This window comes from Colletes gigas, unplaced genomic scaffold, assembly GCF_013123115.1.
Source record: "Colletes gigas isolate AHSC1104 unplaced genomic scaffold, ASM1312311v1 Colletes_gigas_Sc00003, whole genome shotgun sequence".
NCBI classification, from domain to species: Eukaryota; Metazoa; Arthropoda; class Insecta; order Hymenoptera; family Colletidae; genus Colletes; species Colletes gigas.
In genome coordinates, this window is record NW_025106632.1 from 1,033,626 (window position 1) to 1,059,658 (window position 26,033).

Consider the following 26,033-nt stretch of genomic DNA (forward strand, 5'->3'; position numbering starts at 1 on the left):
GCAATAAAGTTTCTTTATTGCATTAGGTTTTCAAGAGATAAAGAGATATTCATGTTCATTATTGACTATTTTTTATTTTCTATGCAATGAAACAATTTGAAATCATTTTTGTATTATTGTACGTTACTTTTTTACAATTTTTTTTTACAGAACTTGAATCTTCGATGCTGGAACATGTGGGTGTTAGTCCCATCGCTACTTTTAAGTTGCCGGTCGAGACTGATGCGAGGTCGTCGACGATTGTTTCTGGATAAGCTGTATCTACTATTAACGTCTGCCCCCACCGAACAACTGTTTGCCGCCTACGCTGTGGCACGGTAAGATGAATTTCATCGGATTATTGAAAAAATAACGATATTAATTAACACAAAAAAGTTACGATTCGTTAATTTAATGGTTTCACATAGCACGATTAAAGTAGCCTTTCATCAGTGTTGTGCATTCATTGTATTTAATTGGGTTCTGAAACACCCTCAGAGTTAAACATTTGGTCTTCGTCTGTAAGTTACCTTCACGAATTATCAGTCTTTTAAAAGTTTTCTCGCGAAGTGGAATCCACCTCCATCTCCGGGCAATATTAGTCTTGAGAATACTACGATCTCTTTTCTGATGTAACCTACTTATATCCTTGCTATAGAATGTATTTTCCAATGCATTCGCTGCTCGAGTACCTATCAGGGGAATTTACACAAATCTCGCGTCAATAGAGCGCTGGATATTGTACTCGGTTCTTTATCCTATAGAAAACTGGAATGAAGGAATATTGATGCTGTATTGGCGTGCTCGTATAACTTAATCTGATAATCTGATTGCAGCTTGGAGCTATTATAACACTCAACGATATTCGATCATTGCGTAAGCCCTGTTTGTCGATTTCTACGCGACGCAATGTAAGGATCTTTTCCGTTTATAAGAAACTTTTGCCACGAGTACTATTTACGGAATATAAAAAACGAAGACTAAAAGTGTTTTCGTTAGTCCATCGTTAATAAGATATTAGGAAATTTTAAATATCTTAATAACTAGCTCAAAGCAGATAAATTTAGATAGCTTTGGGTAAACCTATTCATATAATTAAAATAAATCAAATCAAAAACTATTAATTGCGGCATTTAACATTATAGCTCACATTTTACGTTTACCAGAGGGCATAACTTTTGCAGTTAACTCCCAGTAAAGTGTTAGTATTCAGAAAAATTTAATATGCAAATTAAACGTCGAGCGAAAATGCACAGTATTCGTTTTTGTGTTTGTTTTTTCATTGCGAAATTACATTGCTCCGAGCATTATACCAATAAAACGCCACGATATGCGACACTGTGACCTGCAAATAATAATTAATAAATAGCTCCGGTAGAAGCTTTCTTCGTAACTCGTGTTTGTTTTTTTTTTTTCCTCTTAAATTATGGCTTGGAGATAGGTTCATAAAAGGAGCAAATGCGCGCAACGCGGCGCCTGCGTCACGACACCCGGTGTACATCCATGGCCAAGGTCTTTCCCGGTCACGGGCAACCCGTTATACGTGGCCGGGAGCCGACACTTGCTCGAGGTCGTTCATGATTGTCTTGTTCGTCCCAAGGCTCGAGAAAGGTTGATCTGGAGGTAAATCCACCTAGGGCATTATGAAAAGATACTAGGCTTATAAAGATAAGCGTTATTTTCATAGGTCGACACCGATAGGTAGCAGTTGTCCTATGTACAAACAAATCATTTAGATAGGGAGAGCTGTCCATTTAAACGAACGTGTTCCGTAAACAATTTTAATTAATATTTCCATATACGAAGAGAAGTATTATACATTCCATTTGTTTCTCCGTCGTTCATGTTTTTAATTTTTAATTTTTCGTGAAACGTAAATTCTTTGGTTTCTAGGAAAAATTTGAATGGAGGATTCTAGAGCACAAAATAAGACGAAAATCAAGAATACCAATTTGTTGATGGAGGCTTCGTTAAAAAGTTATTAACAATTAAATTCAAAAATTTCAAATCGTTATGGAAAAATTATTTTCGGTTGCGGGGATCGATTACGATCATTTTTGGTGAATACACATACCTTCGAAATCCTATCCACTTTCGAGAAAAAAAATCGGTTAGGTGCTGAAATTTTTCGGCGAAAAGAAAATTTTTCAAATCGTTCCGGAAAAATTATTTTTGGTTGCGGTGATGAATTGCAATCATTTTTGGTCATTAGACATACCCTCGAAATCCTACTCACTTTCGAGACAAAAATTCGAGAAGGTGTGAAATTTTTCGATAGAATTCAAAAATTTCAAATCGTTTTGAAAAAATTATTTTCAGTTGCGGGGATGAATTGCAATCATTTTTGGTCATTAGACATGCCCTCGAAATCCTACCCACTTTCGAGAAAAAAATTCGAGAAGGTGTGAAATTTTTAGACGGAAAAAAAAAATTTCAAATCGTTCTGGAAAAATTATTTTTGGTTGCGGGGGTCAATTGCAATCATTTTTGGTGAATAGACATATCCTCGAAATCCTACCCACTTTCGAGACAAAAATTCGAGAAGGTTTGAAATTTTTCGATAGAATTCAAAAATTTCAAATCGTTTTGAAAAAATTATTTTCAGTTGCGGGGATGAATTGCAATCATTTTTGGTGAATAGACATGCCCTCGAAATCCTACCCACTTTCGAGACAAAAATTCGAGAAGGTGTGAAATTTTTCGATAGAATTCCAAAATTTCAAATCGTTTTGAAAAAATTATTTTCAGTTGCGGGGATGAATTGCAATCATTTTTGGTGAATAGACATGCCCTCGAAATCCTACCCACTTTCGAGAAAAAAATTCGAGAAGGTGTGAAATTTTTAGACGGAAAAAAAAAATTTCAAATCGTTCTGGAAAAATTATTTTTGGTTGCGGGGGTCAATTGCAATCATTTTTGGTGAATAGACATACCCTCGAAATCCTACCCACTTTCGAGACAAAAATTCGAGAAGGTGTGAAATTTTTCGATAGAATTCAAAAATTTCAAATCGTTTTGAAAAAATTATTTTCAGTTGCGGGGTTCAATTGCAATCATTTTTGGTGAATAGACATATCCTCGAAATCTTGCGCATTTTCGAGAAAAAAATTCAGTACGTGCGGAATTTTAAACGTTAATAACTTTTTAACGAAGCTTCCATCAACAAATTGGTATTCTTGATTTTCGAGTTATTTTGGCCTCTAAAATCTCCCATTAAAATTTTTGCCAGGGTTGGCCGAACACCCTGTATGTTGAGATCCAATAATCAGCGACTGTTAGAAATTGAGTCGAGGTCGGGTCATTGTATAACACCGAAGGATCTTCCTTCAGAGTAGCTTTTCTTCGACTTATTGTTTTCAGCGCAGGTTATTAGTTTACGCTACGGAATTGCATTGAGCATAATTATATCCACGATTCGCCAAACACAAACACATTTAAAATTGATTACTTATTTCAGAGTAAAGTAGATGTAATTTGCGAAGCCAGGAAAGTTAACTCCACAATACTATATTATTTACTTTATAGTCTATTAACAATCAGGACATAAATATCTACGTTTTATAGATATAAATCGGGGAATGCAGTATAATATTCCAGGGTTAAAAATGTTCCAAGCTTCTAAGCTATTCCACGAATTCTCCGACACAGAAGCACCTTCAACAGGTGACAACGCTATTATTATATTTTTATCTTGCCGCTATCTCGTTGGATCGTGACCAATTTTTAATTCAATTCATCCCGGCCCCTAGATACGTGTTTTCATCGATGTTTTCGCGTAGGTCAGTTCTGGATTTTGGCTGGGATACTTTCCTCGTACCATTTCCCATCTTTTATTCATTCTGAGCAAATGGTACTTGGTGTACAATATTTAGTAAATACGGTGAACGGATGAGATTCATCAATTTATATATTTAGTTATCCGTTTTCAAAATTCGAGATTACTGGTCAATCTAATACATTGTAATGCACGATAGGCTTAGGGAGGTTGAGTCTGTGTTAGTTTCCAAGGGGTGGGAAAGGAGAGAAACCTAACTTTGAAATTGAGGAGTAAACTCCCTCTGGTATCTTTAGATTTCCGGTTATTTTCCTCTCTTCCTGAAACGTATCTCCCGTATCCATACTTTCCCCGCGATGAAAGAGGGTTGGGGGTTGAGGTTGGGCCATCGGAGGGTGGCAAGTTCAAGGTCGGTACGCCTGGGCCACGTCCGGGCATGCTAACCCAAATACGATTACGGTCTGAGGACAGCGAAGAGTCGAGACAACAAACTCGAGATCTAGTTGGAGTATGCCGGGGCCAATAGTACAAGGATCTAACACCCAATTCTTCGTTCGAGATTCTACCGAGTGGATCCTCGATTAGGCTTGCTACCAATCATACTCTCCTAACAATAAGAGGTAGTAAACACGTATGTACTCAAAACAATACTCTCATTTTTCATGTGTCGAAAACGTTTGTAATTTTGTAATTATCGACTCCTTAGATCATCGCCCATCTTCGAAAGAGCGTTTTGAGTAGTTTTTTCTTATGATTCGAGAATAGTAACCACGTCTGTGGATTTTATATTTTTCACAATGATCGAATAGCTCGTGTGGTGTACCAGAGGGTGTAATTGGATCGTCGATATTGCTAATGACGCAAGAGATCTTAATTGAATGGGCGAACTAGACTACTTTTCGTAACAAGCAGGTCCATGAAGTATTCGTACGACTTGACCTGGTCTTCTTACCTCAACGTCACCTTGTTTTCGAATATTTATAACGGACATTTTTACACTAAGAAGCAGCCTAACCTATTCCTTTAAATCTGATTTCATGCTTAATCGCGATTCATGCAATTGCATCATGCTTGCGGAAGAACAATTCTACGTAGTAGCGAGCACTTCATGTCGATTACCTTGAACACAGAGTCCGTACATTGTGGATTTCAATATTTTAACGTTATGATCTGCCACGACACGTTAGTATTACTTATACCGTGTCGAAATTTACGAATGATTAGTTCCTTCAGTATTTATAACGAAGAAAACAATAATTATTTACCCCGTTGCGTAATGTGCTCGATTTGAAACCGAATAAAAGTTGGATGGATTGCGTGAAAATAAAATTTTGTTGCTGTTTTATCTTTTCACGTGATTGATAAATGATTGGGTGCATGATAGTTGAAAAATACAAAATAATTTCGAAGAAATATCTACCTTCTCTCGATGTAATAGCAAATTCCTGCGGATGATGGCTAATTTTTCTTCCGACGTTGATCCATAATGCAATTTCGTTCCAATGAACCAATTTGTTTAGAAACGGTGAGCAAGAAAAGATTTATTTAAGAATATTTCCCAAAATTGATTATTGGATATTAATTTCTGCATAAAAATGTAAACTAATATATCGAATAATAGGAATAGGCGGAAGACATAGATCGCAAATTGGGGTTAGAACATTTGTAAGACAGTTTACTTCGTAACTTAGCGGTTTATCATTTTTTTATTTAATAAATTCAACCTTTTGGCAACTACGCGTTTCGAGTTCATACACTCGCGTGTGCATCTAGACGCGTGTCTATGTGGGAGGATGCAGTGCGCTGCAAGTTGGCCGAGACATCGTCATTACGCTTAGTCACGAGGATTATCGCCTCGTAATAATGTCACCAGGACGTCTCATTACAAAACGCCCACCGAACATGCGACTCTCGGAAACGAGCGAATCAGGCGAGCAAATATTCTTGTTTATCACTTCCTTGAATTTACCGGTTGCTCGTGGCTTGCTCCAGGTGCACCATCATCGATGTCATCACCGACACGTAATCATAATTAATGGTCTTACGTGTCCGTAATTACTCAATGAAAACGAAAAACCTCTCAACATTTTACACGATTCACTCGATAACACAACAATTCAACGAATATTATTTGGTAGCTCGTACATCCGATTGAAAAAATTCTGAGATTTACACTTTGCATCCGTTTGTTAAGATTTTAGTACCCAATAAAATCGATAGATGTACTCTAAGTTAGATCGAAACGTTCAAATTATTAACGAAGATATTTAACTACGCACTCGCGTCGGGCAACGCCATTTCTTAAATCGACCTTACATAAACTTCCAGAAGCATCGAATCGCACGAGTCACGTTAATGTCGTAAGATGCAACTCGTTATCGCATCGAAAATACGGGTTTAATGCTTCTCTTCGAACCGAGAGAAAAAAAAATCGTGGATTCCATACTACCTGAAATACCGAACGAGCAATTTTATGCTAATGTCGATTATTATCTAAAAAGGAACTAGGAAAAAGGGTATCCTCGAGTGGGTTTCGTGTTCGATCGATGCACAATTGAAACGGTCGATTAAAATTCCGAACGGCTAATCGGAAAATTGTGGTGTCCCTCGGGGAATAAACTTTTAACTGCGGATTTCCTCGCGGAAATTATCCCGTTCGCCCACCATCCGGCCGGCGTTTTTCCACGGAGCTGGAAAATCCATTCGCTCTCTTTTCCTATTTTCCGCGTGGGACGTGCATTGAAACGCGGTAACCTTGAACTTCATCCCGACGTGGCCCCCTCCCCCCCACCCCCCTTCCGCGCCACCCGTCATCGTTCCGTCCTCTCTTTTTGTATCGTATCTTCTCTTCCCTCTTGTCATCGCTTTGTCTTCCTCTCTATAAACAACTTTTCCCTCTCTTATCGTTCCATCACATTCTTTCCTCTCTCTCTCTCTCTCTCTCTCTCTTCCGCTCTTTTCACTCGGCTCGTGTGATCCACTGACGTCACGGCTATCGACTCGAAATCCCGAGCTTGGGTACATCTATAAATACAGATTCTATTGCACGTGGAACGTTTGCACGTGTCGTGCGTTCTCTCGATACGTCCTCCCATTTCCCAACTGAAACGAGTAAAACTTCCCCAAATCGTACCTTGGACGCTCCGTTATTCGTGGCACAACATGTCAGAGGGTGATTTCTTACGAAATACACTGGACAAAAATAACAAAACAGTCAATTTTTAGCATCGGTAAAAAAAGGAAAATTTCCGTATATTTTTTCGTTCAACTTCGTTTCATCTTACTCTGTATAGGAATCTGTAGCGGAGAAAAGGAGAAAATAGTTTGGATAGGCGTGGTCGGAAAAGAATTCGTTACTGCCCGGGTTCCGTTTGTCCTTTCTTCTGTTTACAAGGTTTCACACGCACTCTGCTTCTCGTTGAGAGTCCGCGCTATTTACATACCGAGTTGTACATCTATCGCCACCAATATTATAACTTCGACCTGTATCGCCTACAAATCCATGTAACTCCATTCGCGGAGACCGATAAAGTGCATCGAAACTCGGAGTAATTTCTAAGATTGTACGTCAGAACTTTCTTCCCTGTACCGTACAAATCCGGAGCAATTTCGGCGATTGAACATGGAAACTCGCGCGCGCAATCTTCCGGATTGCGTCCGATATTCGTTCATTTTCTTTTTCGTCTGGTCCTTGAAACATCTGAAAAGAGGTTAACTCGTAATAAAGAGATATCCGGATATTTTGCGTACGGTTATGCTATGATCGTTGGAATTAACGCAATCACGATCTCCATTGCGTAACGATCGTTTTATCCAATTGCAGGTGGTTCATCGCGGCATCTTCAACCAGCCGACGACCAACGTTTCCGGGACAGTTTCTCCGTTGCGTTACGAGCGATTTTTGTTGACGCATGTGAAACCACGCGCTGTGTATTCATGCTCCAGCTAGACGTCATATCCTCGTGACCTGCGAGACCAGCGTGTGCGTACAGTGCACGTAAATGTGATCTTACATACGTGCCATGTCGGGACACATCAAGGGCACGGCCACAGAAGCGAGGATCCGCGATGGAAAATCACTATCGCGACGGCGGACAAGAAGCTCTCCGTGAAAATTAGGTAAGTAATCGCGCGTGCTCTTCGAAGTTACTAATCGCATTCGACAGAAGAGTGTTTGTCTTCTTTAGTTAGTTTTATCTTTTGCGTACACCCAACGCATTGTTGTTTCATGGAATGTAAAAACATCCCCGATCTTGAAATTCTTTAACCGAAGGTCACGTGTACGAGGTTTTATAACTCGTTCTTGTTCCTTTGTTTTATTGTTTGATCTACATAGGATACGGAACTGGTAAATTAATTATACATACGACCAGTTGCTAAAGCATTATTCTACGCACAGATAAATTACATATAGGATAGGTACAACTAAGTGGTAACTGTAACTGTTTATTCGCTATTATCGTGAAATAGACGGTGTTCTCAGAATAGAGACCTAGCAGATTTAATTCTCTACGAATTACCCATGTATTAGAAAATTGTTTGTGCATAAGTCACAAAGGAGAAGAAGAGTTTAAGATTTAAAGGATTCAAGAATCTCACCCTTAGAAATTATAAAAAGAAATAAAAATCAAATCAAAATCGAATCAAAAGATCGCTTTGTATGATAATGAAGTATAAAACTTGTAGTCAGCACGTTCGAGCGCGTAATACTGATGGTAATCGAGTAATTTTCCGGTAAATCGCCGCGATATCCGATCAAGTTATGTTTTCCTTTTTCCCCGCGTTTTATCCCGATAGGCTCAGGGAATTCCGATTTCAATTAGCATCGAAAGTGCTCCGGCGGACGTGGAATATGCTATGATGCATGGCGCGGGAGAACAAAGGAAGAATAACGAGCGACGGCGCTTCTGTTTGCGAAACGGGTGTCGTAGGAATGCAAAACTTCCGATCGCTAACAATGCTCGGGCGGAGAAAAGATGTGCATCGATTAAAACGAAAATCAACGATCAAAGGATACGTTTTTCAAATAAAAGTTCACCGGTGAAACCTGGACGAAACGACGATTAATGTTTGCAACGATAAATGTCCCAATTATCGACATAGTTTTGGGTCTTTGCAGCCGAGCTGTAGGATTTTCCTTGATTATATTAGAAAAGGGAACTATTTAATTACAAAAATATAGTACAATAATAGTAAATAGATATTAGATTGAAGTAAATGTTGGGTAAAAAGAAAATTATCGACGATCGGACTCTCTTACGCACGCAAGTCAGGTGGTAGAGCAATGCATGATGCATCCTTGACACCGACGGCCTTGTCAAGAATTTTTCTGCATTTGATTGTTGTTCCAAGCATGTTCCGCGAACTGCACTTGAGCAGATCTAGGAACGAAACATGCAAAGAGAGGGAGATGGAAACCGGAAAACCGAGGAAGATGAGGCGATAGCCTATCGAATGGTAGACGTGGCCCGACCTTCGGAGAATCGTAGGATAGACAATGAGGCAGATATAGTTGGTGGAACAAATATAGCGATCTCGTAAAAACTTCAGGGTGCCAAGGCGGTGGCGATCTTGACTGCTGGCTGCCAGCAACTCAGGGCCAGCTTCGAGGGATCTTTTTCGAACTTTAGAATTTTAAGGGCTTGAACGTTTCATAAACCGTTAAATGGGATCTGCTAGCCAACAGACCGCCATCGTCCAAGAAAACACGTATTTAATCGTTTAAATCAAACCACAGTATCGCTTAATCCACTAACACAAATTGGGCAAATTTTATTTCCTAGCAAAGAATACAAATTTTAGATTCATTCGTAAACTAGGATGTCTCCAGCGATTAAACTTGTAATCGTCACAGACATCATATTTGGTATTTACGTTTTTCTAGTCACGTGACATTTGTATCGAGTATGCTTTACGAGTAATCGTGATACACGGTTGCTTGATGAAATTTGTTGTACTTTTATTATAAATACAATGGCTGACGAAACGAAAGTGAAGGACAGATTATAATGAGTTCACATTTATGACTAAAAGATTTACAACGGAATTTGTTATTAAAATTTACGTTTAATTCGAACAGAAGGTACAGTTTCTAAGAACTATTTTTAGTTGGCCGGCCGACTGTTTGCCATTTCCGAAAGCGTCACAAAGGACCGTAGAACAGACCGGCAAACGTTTACGACCCCAACTTTTCTCTCATAATCGACTACACCTGAAACTGGGAAAACATCATGTCCTCCTCTTTTGACCGTTCGGAATTTACGACTCTTCGCGGACCGTTACGCCTTGAATACGCGCAAAGTTTCGGCCCTGAAATGTCGTAATGGATTTCGGGGAGAGGTCGAAGGGTAAGTGGAGATGATTTACAGCCACAGTTACTTCTTATTCTTCGTCGTATTTTCGCGCGTAAAACAAACTCTTCCGACGTAAAAATGAACATTTTCTTTTTAACGTCAAAGAGAAACCTTGAACCGCTATTTGTCGCGTCCGTTCCAATGCGCGAGAATCTTTTTCACTCTGAATCGTTCCAAAGAGTTCCAAACCGTTCCGTGGATGTTCAATCGTTGCAAACGGACAAATTCGCAGTTATTTTTGAACCTCTTACCTGTTTTGTTGTACTTAACACTGCAGAACGTAGATTATTGAAAATAGGGGTAGATCTATCATGAAATTAATACAATTTTTGCCTTCGATCTTCACGTAGAAAGAGTTCTTTGTCGATCTTTTAATGTAACTATTTGATACTTTTTCTTTATCGTTTTTCATTTTGCAATTTGTGGATCTCTTCGCGATCTAAGTAGGACATTTTCTAAGAAAAGGAGGACATAAGAGTACACGTGGTAGCTCTGGTCGTCGTATTAGCGATAAATAGTTGTAATAGGGGGATAAATATACTTTCAGGAAAAGAAAGAGATATGCAAAAAAAAAAAATTATTGAATGTGTACGTAAGTGCGTATAACGGGCATTAAAAACAAAAACAAAAATGTAATCTACGATAATCTACGTTATACTGAACTTGTTCCCATTCAAGCAATTGTTTCGCTCAAAAGGTCTTCCCAAAATAATTTTTCCTCCCCGAAAACGGATGATTTACGAACGAGTCGTAAAAATTGCTCGAGCGTGGCCTTCGACGTTACCTGTAAACGAAAATCATCGTTCCGTTCGGAGCTGTAGGGTCTTCTAATGTTTCTCGATTGACATCGAACAGATTGCTTTATAACTGGCATGATTTTTCGAACAATGGCTCGTAAAATGTTCGATGACTCCAGGCTCGTGTCACGGTCGCTTCGCCGCTGATATTTTACAACGACAATGAGACTGTAAGATTTATTCTCCAATGTTTATTCAGCGAAACAGTTATACAAATAAGGCTTTATTCGTTCGACTTGAAATATCAAATGAGACACATTCTATTGGAGTGGGTAAAAAATTCCTGCTTAAATCTTAAAAGCACATTTGATTATTAACATTTGACCGTATATTTCTGGTACGTGCAAGTATCGGTTAAAAAAAGGGACACGATCTCTGCGTTGTGCGGTACGTGAATCCTGAAATCGTTCTCGACCTCTGTTTCACACGTATATGCTCCTTCCTGGCGTTCGAATTGGTCGGCAGATATCGTCGTATTCAAGGTTAATCTGTTATGTGCTTGTTATTAATAACCGTGGTCACTAGCGAAAGTCACGCCATGTCGTACCGGGATACCCTTGCACCGGAAATAGTCAGCTTTCTGAATGAACCGTCGTCATCCAGACCCGATAGAACTTACGGAACTCCCACTGAAAACGTCTATTATTAAGCGTGACTTCAAGAAACTTGGTCGTTACTCGGAATGCTGGCCAATTGTTATAACATTCGTTGCGCTTACTTTCGATAGCGCCCAGGGTGGACGATGCAAGACAGCAATTTTGCAACCATTGCATTCTTTTTATATGTAACAACACAAGAACAAACCCAACATAAGAATAGTACAAATGTTTTTGTTGAGTTTCGTAGTTTGTTTAAACGGAACATGTTATTTCTGTGGCTTTACTTTTCTCTGCGAAAATGACACTTTGTTTCTCTATAAAAAATTCTTGGTACGAATTAGTAAGCAAGTTTAGTCGTTCGAATGAAATACGAATGATTATATTTAAAATCTAATTTTAAAGGGATGATCGTGGAATCTTAACATTTTTTTGAAATTATAACGCAATATGTGGTAATTTCTATTTCCTCATAAGATCAGAAGGTAAACAGGACGTTCAGATATCGCGGGTTAGGTTCGTGATTCTCAGAGCGGGCCGCGTGAGCGAAGAACTATGACGTGTTGTACCAATTATCAAAGTAGGTTCGATTTCCGTGTATGTACCGCAGATATTGTTAGAACAACGAAGTTACGTGCTCGTTTACTCAAGTGGTTGATGTGTACCGGTTTTAACGGTGTAAGCACGTGTGTGTAAAACAGAGGCCAAAGTGCACCTATGCCCGCGATTTCAGGCTAAAAACGGAGCCAAGGATATCGAGACAATAAGCAGGGCTAGAGTAATTCAACTCTAATACCGCGCTGGTTCTTTGTTGACCAAGGACTGTCATCAATTCTAAAATCGTTCCTCCAGTTTGTTCCACGGCTTCACACGCCAACAGTAAATACGTCATTGCAGTCTTTAACTTTTCTGTTATCAATGACTTCGAGAATGCTTTTAGCGAATGTTAAAAAGCACAATGTACGTACGAAGCGTTGGAAAAAGCTGGTTCTTGCTCGAGGAATGTACCTACTAGTTGAACAACATACTTTGAAAATTGGATTAGACTAATTAAAATTATTTGGTTCAGGGGAGATAAATTTTGTTCAAAATTGTCAAGGTTAATTTTTATTTTTCAACCTATAAAGAAAAGGGTTTAAAACAATATTTGTTAAACTGTGTCGAATGGATATAGAAAAAAGCGGTTAGTATGTTGGTTAGGTGATCATACAGTTGATAGATATTGCTACTGGAAAGGTATACCTCATTTTATGGGTCAATGTTGTGTCAGTAATAAAAATAATTGCAAAAGTAATTGTAGATGTGGCGAGAATAGGGGATATATCGAGCGAGAGCTCTTCGCTGGAAAGCACGTGCAATCATAATCGATCTGTAATGGCGACTGCAAGGAGAAACACAGGAAACGCGAGGAAAAACTTTTATCTTCGAAGCTGTACGTGGCTCGGTGCACATGTTTACCAAGACTTATTTCTTTCGACGAGTCCTAGCAATCACCAAAGCTCGCACCATCGGTCTATTTTTATTGTGTGTCTCCTCATTTTCTTGACAGAATCGATCGTAATTGCTTTTAAGGTCAAACCCCGTGGGACTTCCCTTCGCGCATTCATCTATTTACCTTTATTCTTCGGTCGTTTAAAATTACTTTTCCGCTTAAGCGTCCTCGGTTAAGGCGAGGGCCCGCCAAGGTAATCCGAACGATTCGTCAAGGGTCATCTTCGTTCCAGAGAAAGCGTGACTTTCTAGAGATGTTTACGAAAGTCATAAGGCTCCAAGGGCAACTTCTCGAAACCGAGTTTTCACCGCACGGGCTGCCAAACAGACCTCTCTGCGGTTTCGTACCTAAATCTCGGATGCATGCTGCGAACCAAGCACGATTTCACGGTTTCCGGGAACATTCGTCGCGTGAAAACGGCTGGAAAACGGCTGTTTCCAATCATTAACAGTTCCTTCGTGAATACTTTTTATTTGAAACAACCAGTACGAAAAATCAATTAAAAACCAAGTGCTGTTCAGAACACGCTCTAAATTCACGGTTGACTGAGTTCAGGAGTAACTACGATTTTCGTACGCAGAAATCGTGTTTCGTAGCGTTCGTCACGCGCTGGAAATCGACCGTTTCACGCTGCTCGTATAACGCGGTGTAATTGGATGAAATACAATTCGTCAGGTACCGACGGTCGTAAATCTCGGCACAGCTATAAACGGTCGATTCTTTTCACTTTCGTTGAGACGAGCGGGAAATGTGTGTCAGGAGGTCATCGTGCCACTGGCCGTGTTCCACTTTCGAGTCTCCTTTCCCTTTTCGAGAGCGAACGACATCGCGTTTACACGGTGTTCGCGTTTCGAGAAAGGAAACCAATAAGAAACAACTTCTTTTCCTTCCTACTTTTGCGTCACGCGAGCATCCCAGGAAGTGGCTCACAACTGGCTACGAAATATCCGCCATTTACGTCGGTTATTAAAAATTGTCGATTCAGTCATTTGCACTTCCAGGTTATTTTATCAATATTGTTAACAGTTTGGTAAATGCATTGTTTTTTAATTTTAATTATATAATCTTTCCCTTTGGAGCATTTTGAGATGATATATGTACTTCATAGAGATATTTCTTTTTTTTATATTGCAAAATATAGTACCTAGAATGTTCCATTACTTGTGACTTATTATAGTCGTAACAATATTTTGAGAACGTCGGTATAACATTTGCATCCTGTTCATTACCGTTTTCAGTCGCGTTTGAATACCATTGTACTTAAAATACTGAACACAGGCGGAGATAAATCCCGCAATAATCGAGCAGTCATTAATATCAGCCCACCTTTTCTGTGCGCAATTCTTTTCTCTCGCATAGTTACATAAATTCATCTCGATGCAACGTCGGTAAACTGGTAATGCAGGGTGTGTATTGTCACACTTTCTACCGTAATTACTCCATCGACCAGAAACCAGATTTATCTTCTCGTTAGAATCACAATGCGAGTAGAGTGTCTCTGAAATAGCAAAGCGTAGGCATTCGGTGGTTTGGTCGACCTGAAAAGTACATTGTTCGAAAAATCGTGAGCACCGCTCGGTAGGCGAGTATTTATTTATAGCGCGACGAAAATTATTAACAGTCGGATCAATTCTGACCCACGCTTTGAACTTTACCGAACTTTAACAGATTTCTATTATTCTATTATAATACCTATGTTGATAAATTTTTAGACTCCGGGAAAAAATAGCGTTCTTTTGAAATTAGTTAATTATTCGCGTAGCGACATGAATGAATTCTGGTTCGTACTGTCTCGTTTTCTTAGGCGGAACAAGTACTTGGGGGCCAGTCTCGAAACTGGCGTAATCGGGTAGCTGTTAATACTGGTCTACCTACCGGGAATAATAAATTCCACGCCGGGACACGCACCGCCGTTATATAATATTAGTTTACGAACCCGTAATGACACCGTTAACACGGAGACACGGTGGTACGTGTCCTAATGCAGTTATCGTACGTTCCAGACGTCGTAAATACGATCGCGGATGGACAGGAATCGTGTAATCGGACGGTCATTAATATCAGTCCGCCTCCTCGATACAATTTCAAGCTCCGCCCGCCACGGTTATCCCGGAAACGGCTTTCACTTTCTCCCCCTCCCGTTCCGCCCAAGGTAACTTTCACTAACGAGAGGCTCGTGCGCGCACCTACGATCGCGGATCGAGAAAAATGAGAGGAAGAAAGAATCGGGTTTCTGGGTCGACGGGGAGACAAAGAATTCCCGTCTTTTCTTTACTCCGGACGACCTCGTGAACTTGTTTTGTACCTGAAACGCCGTCTGCTAGGGAACCGCTCAACTTGTCCCCCTTCGATTCTAATACGTCGGGTTTCCCATCGGGAACGATCAAACTTTCAGTCACCGCGGCCGCCATATTTGTTTTTCGGTTTTTTTTGATCGAAAGCGCTCGAGGATCTGCAGAAACGTAAGAACGCAAATATTTGTAATAAATCTCTTATTACGAAGATCAGATTAGTCTAAATATTAAATTGTTCCTAACATAGCAACTATTTGAATAGTGTACGAGGATCAAGGAGAGCAAAAACCAACCCTCGTTTCTATCAACCCCTTGTCGTACAATTAGTCTGACTTGTTACAAGTTCTCGATGTCAAGTTTCACAATTATAAGGCTACTCATATTCAAATCAACATATTCTTACATTCACGAGGTATTCGTAAAAAAAATTCACACAAAATTAAATAGTATACGTTGAAAAAATTATTTGGAATTAAATCGTACGTTAAGGGGTTTAAGTATAATAACTGTGGAACTAGTGTATATTATTTTATTTTCGTTGGAAAAGGTTGTGCATCGCTGGTGTAAGGGATGCCGGGTAGCTCGCGCGAGGAAATTGATATTTGAAATGGCGGAGGGGGGAGAAGCGTGGAGCGTGTTTCCCAGTGTTGTGCAGGTCCGTGGGCTACGACGAACGGTTGTAAAATCAAATGTACTCCGCGTCAGTGACAGACGGTCGCAATTATGGCCGGCAATCGAGGCCCGTGTCAATAATCGTAAATGCATAAAGCCGTAAATGACGGGCACGAGGAGGCACGCGAGGGCCACGCTCTAGTCGGCCTCGCAAAAGCGGGAAACGTTCCGCGTGCCTTTCGGTCAGTTTGCGAAGAGACGTCAGTCGGTATCGATCGGCGCGACCTTTGCTTCTTTCCTTTTTCGGGGTCTGACGCTTTTACGGCCGATAGGAACGTTCGCTTTTAAATTTCATTTTCAGACCTGCGAGCACGACAGATGTTTCCCTCACCGACCCGGCCCATTAACGACATTCGTATTCTGACGTTTGTCGCGCGACAATCGAGCGTGGTATCATAGTAGACGGTAGCTTGGTAGATGTATCATAGATACGATCATCGATTGTCAAATTTTCATACCAGCGATGTTAATCTTTATTTCACGTTTGAAAAATTCGTGTATAATGAGAAATAAAAATTGTTGTAAATCATACGAATCGTGACATCTCTTAGGAATGTATATAAACTCTATGTAATGTGTCACGTGACCTTTGCTCTGTACTCTTCCTCGCTCACTCTTTCGTCTCGTCAGCCGAGCTGTAAACACAACAGCGACTCTTTGTACAACAGTGTCCATAAATATATTTACTTATAATAAACGAAAAACTACAACAAAAATTAATCGTGTCGATGAGAATGAAAAATTCGAAACAACTAAATTTTAAATTTCTAAATTTGTACGCCACTACGCTTACCTTCGATACACATATAGAGCGTATTTTGTCGCAGAAATGTAATCGGGTCGGTCGAATGAACCGCGGCAGAAGACGGCTAGGCGAGCATAGCGGAGGTCGATGCTCGTGAAATACAAAGACTGTATTATGCGAGGCCGGAGCTGGAGTCGAATCTAGCACGCGTATCAAGATGTATTATTCGGACTAATATCGGAGGTATTATTCCGGCGGTTCGTGGCCTTCGTAAGGGATCGAACAGGGACATGGTAGCACGCCTCGAAGAGCCAAGTGGGTCACGACCCCGAAATATATACCACCGAACTGTCTACTCGCACGAGTTCTATAACACTCTGGTTTTAGGCCGTCTGCCTTTCGAGGTTAAAGGTCAACCGGCTTCTACGTCTCACGGAAAATATATTTATAGAGGTAGGATTGTTTCCTATCGGAACGATCTTTCGTCCACGAGGGGATGGCTTCCAATTCGAATTTATTACCTACACGGAGGGTGTCTTCGATCGTGACTCGAACAATAATTTTCGTTGAACTTAGAAAATCAAAAGCAAGATGGCGGCCATGACAATCGAAAGTTCTATCGTTCTAATTACAGAAACTATACATCGTGGATGTCGTTGATTATTGAATTTCTGTAATGAGCGAACACGTGGCGAGGATTTATCGATCATCCAAGACCACTCTGTCTCGCAGCAGACAACAGTCGCCTTCCACGACCAAGTTCAATTCACTTTCTACACAGTTCCATAAATAGTTTTATGGTCGTTCCCCGTGCAAATGGGATTGATGCATGCCCCGGTGTCTCGTCAGCGAGGAAAACGATCCCTCGACCTTGTTTCCGATCGTCGAAAGTAGAATCCGCGCGGGTCGCGGGACGAATTCCTTCGGGCGCATTGTCTGTCCGCGAACAATGGTAGGGGGAATAAGCTAAACGCGAAGTGGGTGAATAGGTCAGAGAAGCTACGGTAGAAGCGGAGCACATCGTCTTTCTCCTCGGGCGGAGAGGACTCGCGAGACACGGGGCTAAATCGAAAGTCGACGTGTGGGAAAGCTTATGGAATGATACACTATTGAAATTCGTCGTCGATTGCTCGCTCGCTCGCTTTCGCCCGTGATACTTAACTGAATGTAAAAGTTTTCGTCACCGTTTCGACGACCTCCTCTGGAAGGGCGTACAGGTTCGAACAGAATTCGAAAATTACTCGTCGATCACTCACAGACACGATGCTCAAAATAATTACTATATACGCCACTATATAAGGTGATTTTATTTGGGTGAATATGATCATGGTTTAACTTTGGTTAAATTCAAAGTTTTATAGAATATTTGGTCCCAACAAGAAGTCGAGAAAGGGTCATTTCCATCCATTTCTCTCCAACTCGATTTTCAATTTTATTTACATATTTTTAACATTCTTTGAATCGTCCACTCTTCCTCTGATTGTTAAACAACTTTTTGTTGTACGTACCTTGGTCCGTTTGATACTCTGTAAAGAGGTGCTGCCCTCTGGACGGCGTTCGCCGAGTGAGAAGTCGCGGTAGATCCCGATCCACGAGATCACTCGAACCAAGCAGCTGCATCGCGATCGCAGGAGGTTCGTCGATCGTACTCTCACTTTCTCTGCGATATTCCCGACGACCCGGTTTCAGGCGACACAGTTTGCTCCGTGAAACGAGAAAGTGAACGCGAGTCCTCCTTCTTGTTTTCAGTCTCCTTTCCGCCGGGAGAAATCCTTTCGCGTAGGTGAGACCGTCCGCGAAAGCTTTTGTCCACGCGGTGCAGCGCGGTAATAAGTGACTCGGGGGAATTATTACTTTGGAGAAACGACGGTGATAAATCTGTTTTAGCGACTTCCTAGTAAAACGATAGACCCCGTTACGGAGAAAGCTCCGAGCCCCGGCTGCAAGCAGCTTTTCTCGCGTGGGTATTTGCTTTGATATATTATTCGAATGCTGCGCATACTCTGTTACTCTCTCTTGTTACATTCAATAATGATATCCTTCGGTATGCCAGCCTACCACGCGTGTTAACCATCCATTAAATTATGTTTACCGATTGGAAACCTAACGAAACAATTCCATTTTCTTGTAGAGCCATTTAGTACTGCTTTTCGTTACTGTATTTTCGAGCGTAGAAAAGTGTAAACAAAAGACGAAGGGGATGTGCTTGGTTACGGGTCAGAATTTGAAGCAGAAATTTCAGAGCGTAAAAATACGATTCCTCCGGGCAACAATACGCTGGCGTAAGCTGGTATTTTCAGCGGGATGACAAATGCAAAGACAGTCTGACGTCAGGGATCACAAAGGACGCTGCATTGTCACGGAGGTCGACGGTTCGTTCCGTCGTACGAGGAAAGCACGAAAGTCATAGAGGAAGTAGTTTATTAGGGAGGTCGCTGGAACAATGTGCATTCGATACGTGGTGCCTATATTTAGATTCTACCGAACGTTACGACAGAAAGGACGATCTCTAACGACAATTTATTTTGGAGCACAAACGTTAGGGTAAATTAAGTTTGTTACAAACCAGTCTAAACCTTCTATTCGTTATTCGTTGTTCGTGAATAATATTTTAAAAAATTTCTCGATGTACACCGTTCTTGAAGGATTAAATCTGCATTTCCGGAGGGACATCGCTACATATGTGTTAAACGCGGAAGACTCGCGTCGACAGGTTTTGTCGCATCGTTCAAATCGTGTCACCTAATTAATATAACGATGACAAATGATTGTTTGATCAAATGACTCGTAAATAATATGACAACATTGCTCTGCAAGCATAGTTAATCATTATTAATGCCACGTTTCGTTACGGATAGTTTATACCGTTCAATATTGTTGTCTTTATGTTACATCTATTTTACTTTTTTTGTTTGCCCCATAATTATTTGGGTCATTGCTAAATCTGAGATAAGGACATTTAATATTATTATATGTTGTGCTCGTGTATGTATTGTCTAATTGATACTATGTATCAGACACGTTTCCTTCGTTTCAACGAATGCACTTTCGTTCGGTGACGATAAAAAAGTTGATATTTATTCTGTTCTCACTACACGCTTCTGGAAACGCTCATAACACGCGCGTGTGAGATCATCCACACATTAAGCGTCTTTCCTACGTGAGTCAAGGTCGGTTTCCAAGGTTTATCGAAGCGTTTCCTAGTTGATTACGTCCAATGGAACGTATTATGTATGTGCGTTCGACTGGATGTCAACTGATAGCTGGCTGTCCTTAAGCGCTTCAATTGGGCCCGTCGGTAATGCCAAATGCAAGTAAACATACCTCGCGTATCGTTTCGTAAACGTGTCTCTAATCGAATCGAACCAAAAATTCACGTCACTTTTGCCAAGCCAGTTGAATTTTGTTTAGTAAATTATCCTACACTTAGCAACTGGTCTTGTCAAAACCTTTGTGTTCTATATGCATGCAGCAGAAACCACTGAATTTCCTGAACACTGTACTTAGTAGTAACCACTAGATGTCTTGAATACTGCATTCAGGAAATCCAGTGGTTAGTACTGAATAACAACTAGGATATGGTAAAACGTGATAACTTAAAAAATTTCAACCACATATTACATATCTCGTAAACGAAGAGAAGCGTGGATACAGGGTGTTCGACCACACCTGGGAAAAATTTTAATGGGAGATGTTAAAGGCCAAAATAAGACGAAAATCTTGATTGAGGTTTAAAAAGCTATTAAAAAATTAAATTAAAAAAGTACAAATGATTCTGGAAAAATTATTTTCGGTTGCGGGGGCCAATTACAATCATTTTTGGTGAATAGACATACCCACGAATTCCTAACCATTTTCGAGGAAAAAAATCGTGTAGGTGGACAAAGTCGACAAAATTAAAAAATTTCAAATGGGCCTAAAAAAATTATTTTTAGTTGCAGGTGTCAATTACAATCATTTTTGGTGAATAGACATACCCACAAAATCCTACCCAGTTTCGAGAAAAAAATACGAGTAGGTGTGAAATTTTTCGACAAAATTGACAAATTTCAAATCGTCCTAAAAAAATTATTTCTAGTTTTGGGGGTTAATTACAATCATTTTTGGTCAATAGAAACACCCCCGAAATCTTAACCATTTTCGAGAAAAAAATTCCTTACCGAAAATCTAATGTGAGGCCAGAAATGCACCCCAGAAATTTCTTGCGAATCTTTAAAATGTCATAACTTCTGAACGGATTGGACGATTTTAATGTTTCAAAATGGAAACTACGCGTATTTTGATGGAGAATATGTAGAAATTCCAAAAATATTCGAAATGTTAGTCCTTCACCCTGTAAAATGATAAAAAACTCCACAAAAATGATTCAATTTCCAAACAGCCATAACTCCTACAATAGTGAATATATCTCAATGAAACTTTTTTCTGAAGTGGAGTTTATGGGTACCTACAAAAAAGTATTAGACAACTTTTCTGTAGAGTGTCAGACAAAATTATTAAAAATCAGAAACGAATTGTTAAGAAAAATCGGCAGGGGGTAGGTGCCGAAATTTTTCGGCGAAAAAAAAACTTTCAAATCATTCTGAAAAAATTATTTTCGGCTGCGGGGGTCAATTACAATTATTTTTGGTAAATACACATACCCACGAAATCCTAACCATTTTCGAGGAAAAAATTCGTATATGTGGACAAAGTCGACAAAATTAAAAAATTTCAAATCGTTCTAAAAAAATTATTTTTATTTGCAGATGTCAATTACATTCATTTTTGGTCAATAGACATACCCCCGAAATCCTACGTACTTTCGAGAAAAAAAATTCTTTATCGAAAATATATTGTGTTGTCAGAAAATAAAAACTTCTGGATGAATTGAAGGATTTTAATGATTCAAAATTCGAACAATGCGTATTAATGAGGCTCCAGAGCCCCAGAATAATGGGCCAAAAAAAATAAGGTTTACTCGTATACTTCGCCTGTGGTGAGACCTACTATCTTTAAACGTTAATAACTTTTTAACGAAGTCTCTATCAACAAATTAGTATTCTTGATTTTCGTCCTATTTTGGCTACTAAAATCTCCCATTAAAATTTTTCCAGCGGTAGCCAAATAATTGAGTCTGTCAATTCTACGTTTGAATATCTATTCGTTGTCGCTCATAACGCATAACGAGCTCCAAAAATGTAGTATTCGCAGCAAGAGAACCTACCAGACTGATTTACAGAACAGAATAGTTAACAAAGTTGACTGACATTAAGAATATTGTTAGCAAACAGTTTAGTAAACCTACCAGAGTACAAACGAGGCTCTAACTTGGGAACAAGGCCAAATAGGGCACATGTTCGCAGGAACTTTTTTCATGTCGTCTGTCCCCAATTCAACATTAAAGTGGGTCCCACGTGCCACGATATATCCTGGATAAAATTGACGGCAATAATCTTTCTCTTAAAAATCTAAGAATTTGCTTTCTATTTGCGTACAAATAGAACGCGACACGTTACTTTTGGTCCGATCAGTTGGTCGGTCGGGATTGAATTCCAGATACGCGAAGAATACACGATATCGACCCGAAGAGTCGCGTCGAACAAGTAAAATGCAACGGAATGCCCGCGCTCACCGATTGCAATGGTATACGGATGTGTAATGGCGACAAGGTCTACGGCTCGAGCCGTTGAACGAAACGCGTAGACAAAGGAGTCGCGATCGAGGCCTTCGTAGCACGTGTGTAACTGCCTTTGACGTTATGGGGAAACATAAATAAAGTCAGGGTCGAGTGACCGCGCGTCATCGTCCCTTCGTGGCACATTGCCGACCCGTTCCGCCCAGTAAATGATGGTTATTTACTATCAGCCTCAAAGAAAGTTTTACAACACGGACGAACTTCCTCTAGAATACGGAGTCGAGCCGCTGCTATCGATTATCGTCAAGTTATCGATATCTTAACGATATTATTGACAATTATGGATGACTATTCCAGAGCCTCCAATACAGAGCATATCACGAGTGCCAAAGAGGAGGGTTCAGGACGTATTAACACGTTCACTGCCAGATGAAAACCGTGTAATATTCTGCACAAGTAAAATTTTGATTTTAGACCATTGTAAGCTTCAAAACTTAAAATTTGCTTCAGTACTTATTTTTGTAACCTTGTTGAAGTTCACAAATTTTATTATTTCCCTTAACGTCTTAACTTGAGAATTAATTTTTCTAGTATCATAATGGTAAATCCTGTCACCCATATATGGGTGACGTAGCAGTCAAAGTGTTAATAAAAAATAATGCATCGTACATTTCTTACTCGGTGAATCATCGAAGCGAATTTGACCTGTTATTCGTGAACCGATCTTCACGAAATCGACTCGGTTTCTCCGGCAATTAAACGTATCGTAGTAATTCGAATTAGAGTCGGGATCGCGTAATGGACGGGTTAGCAAAGTTTGCAGGGAGTTACGCGACTAACTAGGACAAAGACAATTTGCGGCGTCGGAGGACATCTGCTCGTTTGTATAGACCGAAGGTCCTACGAGGCTTTTGTTGCACACAATGCCGTAGTTGTTCGGTTAGTTAGACGAAGGGGAGAGACGCGCGATATTTGCTTTAGCCTTTGCGACGCGATGATCGGCCGTGGATCGGGCCGTGCCATTAAGGTGATTGTTACAGGTAGATAAACAGGTGTGGTAAGGCCGTGAGCGAGTCAAATCTTACATGGAAGTTGACCCCGATCGTTTTCAATACGCCTTATTAATTATGTGCCTGAGATATTTATTCGCCGAAGAAAAACCAATCGATTGTTATCTCGATACCGAGTATCGTTTACAGCCTCGTTAAAAGCTCGAAGGTGTCGGGTGATAATTACTGCTCCCTATACTTCGTTAGTTTCCTCGGCAATGTTCTCAAAATATATACGTTTAACTTCTAATTTGAGCTATGGATAATTTCTTTTTAACTTTTCTGAACCAACAGTGGCGAATTTTAGGGAACGGAATTTCAGAAAATTTTGTAACACGCATTCTTGGATTTGCTTCGAGTAGCCAAAATAAAAACACCGTAAAAACTTAAGAGATTCAAGAAAGAGGAAAAGAATGTCGTTCCTGCTCGAAAGCTACCGAGTCAAGTAATTCTGGTATTTTCAACGATCGGCACCTGTCGAACGCTATTATTAGTTAGAAGCTGCGAACGACAGCGACCGTCAAATAATTATCGGTGTGTTGGTATCGATATGTATACGTAAGGACGCCTTGGGCAAGGATTGTTCCCGGTTTCTCTTTGAGGCCACTTTTGCCCCAAGGACGCGTGCGTCGACCGATTAAGTCGGCGCAATTATCACACGGGGACCAGTTCCCGCTATTCCAGTTCTACTCTTCGTTACGTAATCCCGATTGTCGGATCGCATAAATATTCTCGCGGGATCCGTTATGCCGTTGCACGCGTGAATGAGCCAACGCAGCCTTTATGCAACGACCTTCTTCTGATTTCAAACCGCGCATTCACGACTGCATTCTTCCACGACGATTGCTCGGCTTCGAAGAGGAAACGGTGATTTCATCCGCTCAAGTCTTCTTCTTTCACTCGGTTCTACAGCCCGCGGAAACGTTCGTCAAAACGCTTCCGACTTTTCTGTCCCATCCTTGACGATTACCAAAATTTCGAGACTTTTTTTACATCTCGATCACTAACACTGGGAAATCCTGAACTGTACCTAAAGTATTTCATTTATTTTTTTATGTAGATCTAGAGGATAGGTTGTATGAAAACTAGCAAGGAGCACGTCTCTTCCGGGTTCGAGAAATAAATTCTTAAAAATGTTTTGGTAAAAGTTTTAGAAGAAAAAATTGAATCCTGATAGTTTCTATGAAAACTAGCAAGGAGCACGTCTCTTCCGGTTTCGAGAAATAAATTTTTAAAAATGTTTTGGTGGAAGCTTCAGAAGAAAAAATTGATCCATTTGTAAGAAAATTACGTGGAAAACGATCACGCGTTTCACCTAGAATTTCCGAGTATTCGGTACTGTGATAGATCATGTTTCGATCGTTCTCGAACCGGATGCTAGATAGAAATATCGAAAATTGAAGTGTCTCTATAGTGCGGAATTTGGGTTAAGTATTTTTTAAAAAATGACAATTCATTAATGGTTACTGGTGTGTGCTATTGAGATTCGTTGTGAAATTTCTTGACACGTGACACGTATGAGTAGTGCCTGCAACACATGTGGTTTCAACAGAACGTGTGAAAGACATAATCCTAGCACGTTTGATGATGTCCAAAAATTATGACATCGATCCGCTGAACCAAGCATAAGTAGAAAGAACGAGTAAAGAACAGACACGTTATAAAATTTCATTGCACATTTCGATTAACGTTATGTAAAAACAAAATAAAGAGATTCTTTTTTGAGAAACACTAGACGCGAGGTACGCGACTTTGGTGCATTTTCTTTGTCGTACGGGTTATGTCTGAAAGATAAACCGTCGATCGTCGCACAAAAACGTTCTTACGTAATTGCGCTAATCGTTAATTGCGGTATTGGAAACTGCATCGCTGGTAATGTTTTGTTTATGGTAGGTGGGTAGAAACAAAGGTGGCGTCGAGACGGTGAGTAACGTTAGTTCCAGTTTTTCGCGAAAAAAAATCTCGATATAGGAATCAGGAGGTCGTGGTGACGTGTTGCGAGTACCGCTATCCTCTCACCTCCGTGAGAGGTGTCCTTCATCGGCCTTGGAGTCTTGTCCGTTTTCTTCAATGACAGCCGTGAGTTAATTATTCATCCGTGATTGTTCTACATTTCTCTCGTTTCCATTTCCATTTCATTGGCTCCGTTATCGTTGTCGATTCCCGTACACTTTCGTCCGCGATTTCGCGGCTCAGCCTCTTGCTCCGTTTCACGTTGAGCGACGTCTTGCTTATTAACGCGTTGGACAAGAGCAAATCAGTTTAGATCCACCGTATCGTGAGTAACGCGCCACGAATACACACGGTCAGCGGAAAGTATATGTTTGAGTAACCTGTGGTCAGAACTGACCATGGTCTACATTCCCAATGACGTGCGCGATCTTGAAAATTGTTTCAGCGTGGCTCGGAGGAAAAAGGCGGATGCTTTTTGCGATTAGAAGTAATTTTTATTTTGTAACTGTTTCCATGTTGCAAATTCGCGTTAGTCGCGCATGGAATGGTACAATTGAAAAAATTTAGTAGACACACGTCGCATAAACTATTAGAATTTAATCCTGTAACCTTATTTTGGTTATGATAGTTAGGGGCCTTGAAAAGCGTTCCTCGCAAAGGAGACAGATTGTTACGTATGTTGAAGCTTGTTTGGCTAGAAATATAGGTTTA

The 26,033-nt window shown here is 40.2% G+C and overlaps 1 long non-coding RNA gene across 1 annotated transcript in view; it reads left to right on the plus strand.

Moving 5' to 3' along the window:
• Positions 1–219: 219 nt before the first annotated feature.
• The window catches only part of LOC122404565, a 164,426-nt gene continuing 138,612 nt past the window's right edge, over positions 220–26,033 (plus strand). The window contains exons 1-2 of the long non-coding RNA XR_006259715.1: positions 220–317; positions 7,578–7,873. This is a non-coding gene — a long non-coding RNA (uncharacterized LOC122404565). The remainder of the gene's footprint in view (positions 318–7,577; positions 7,874–26,033) is intronic.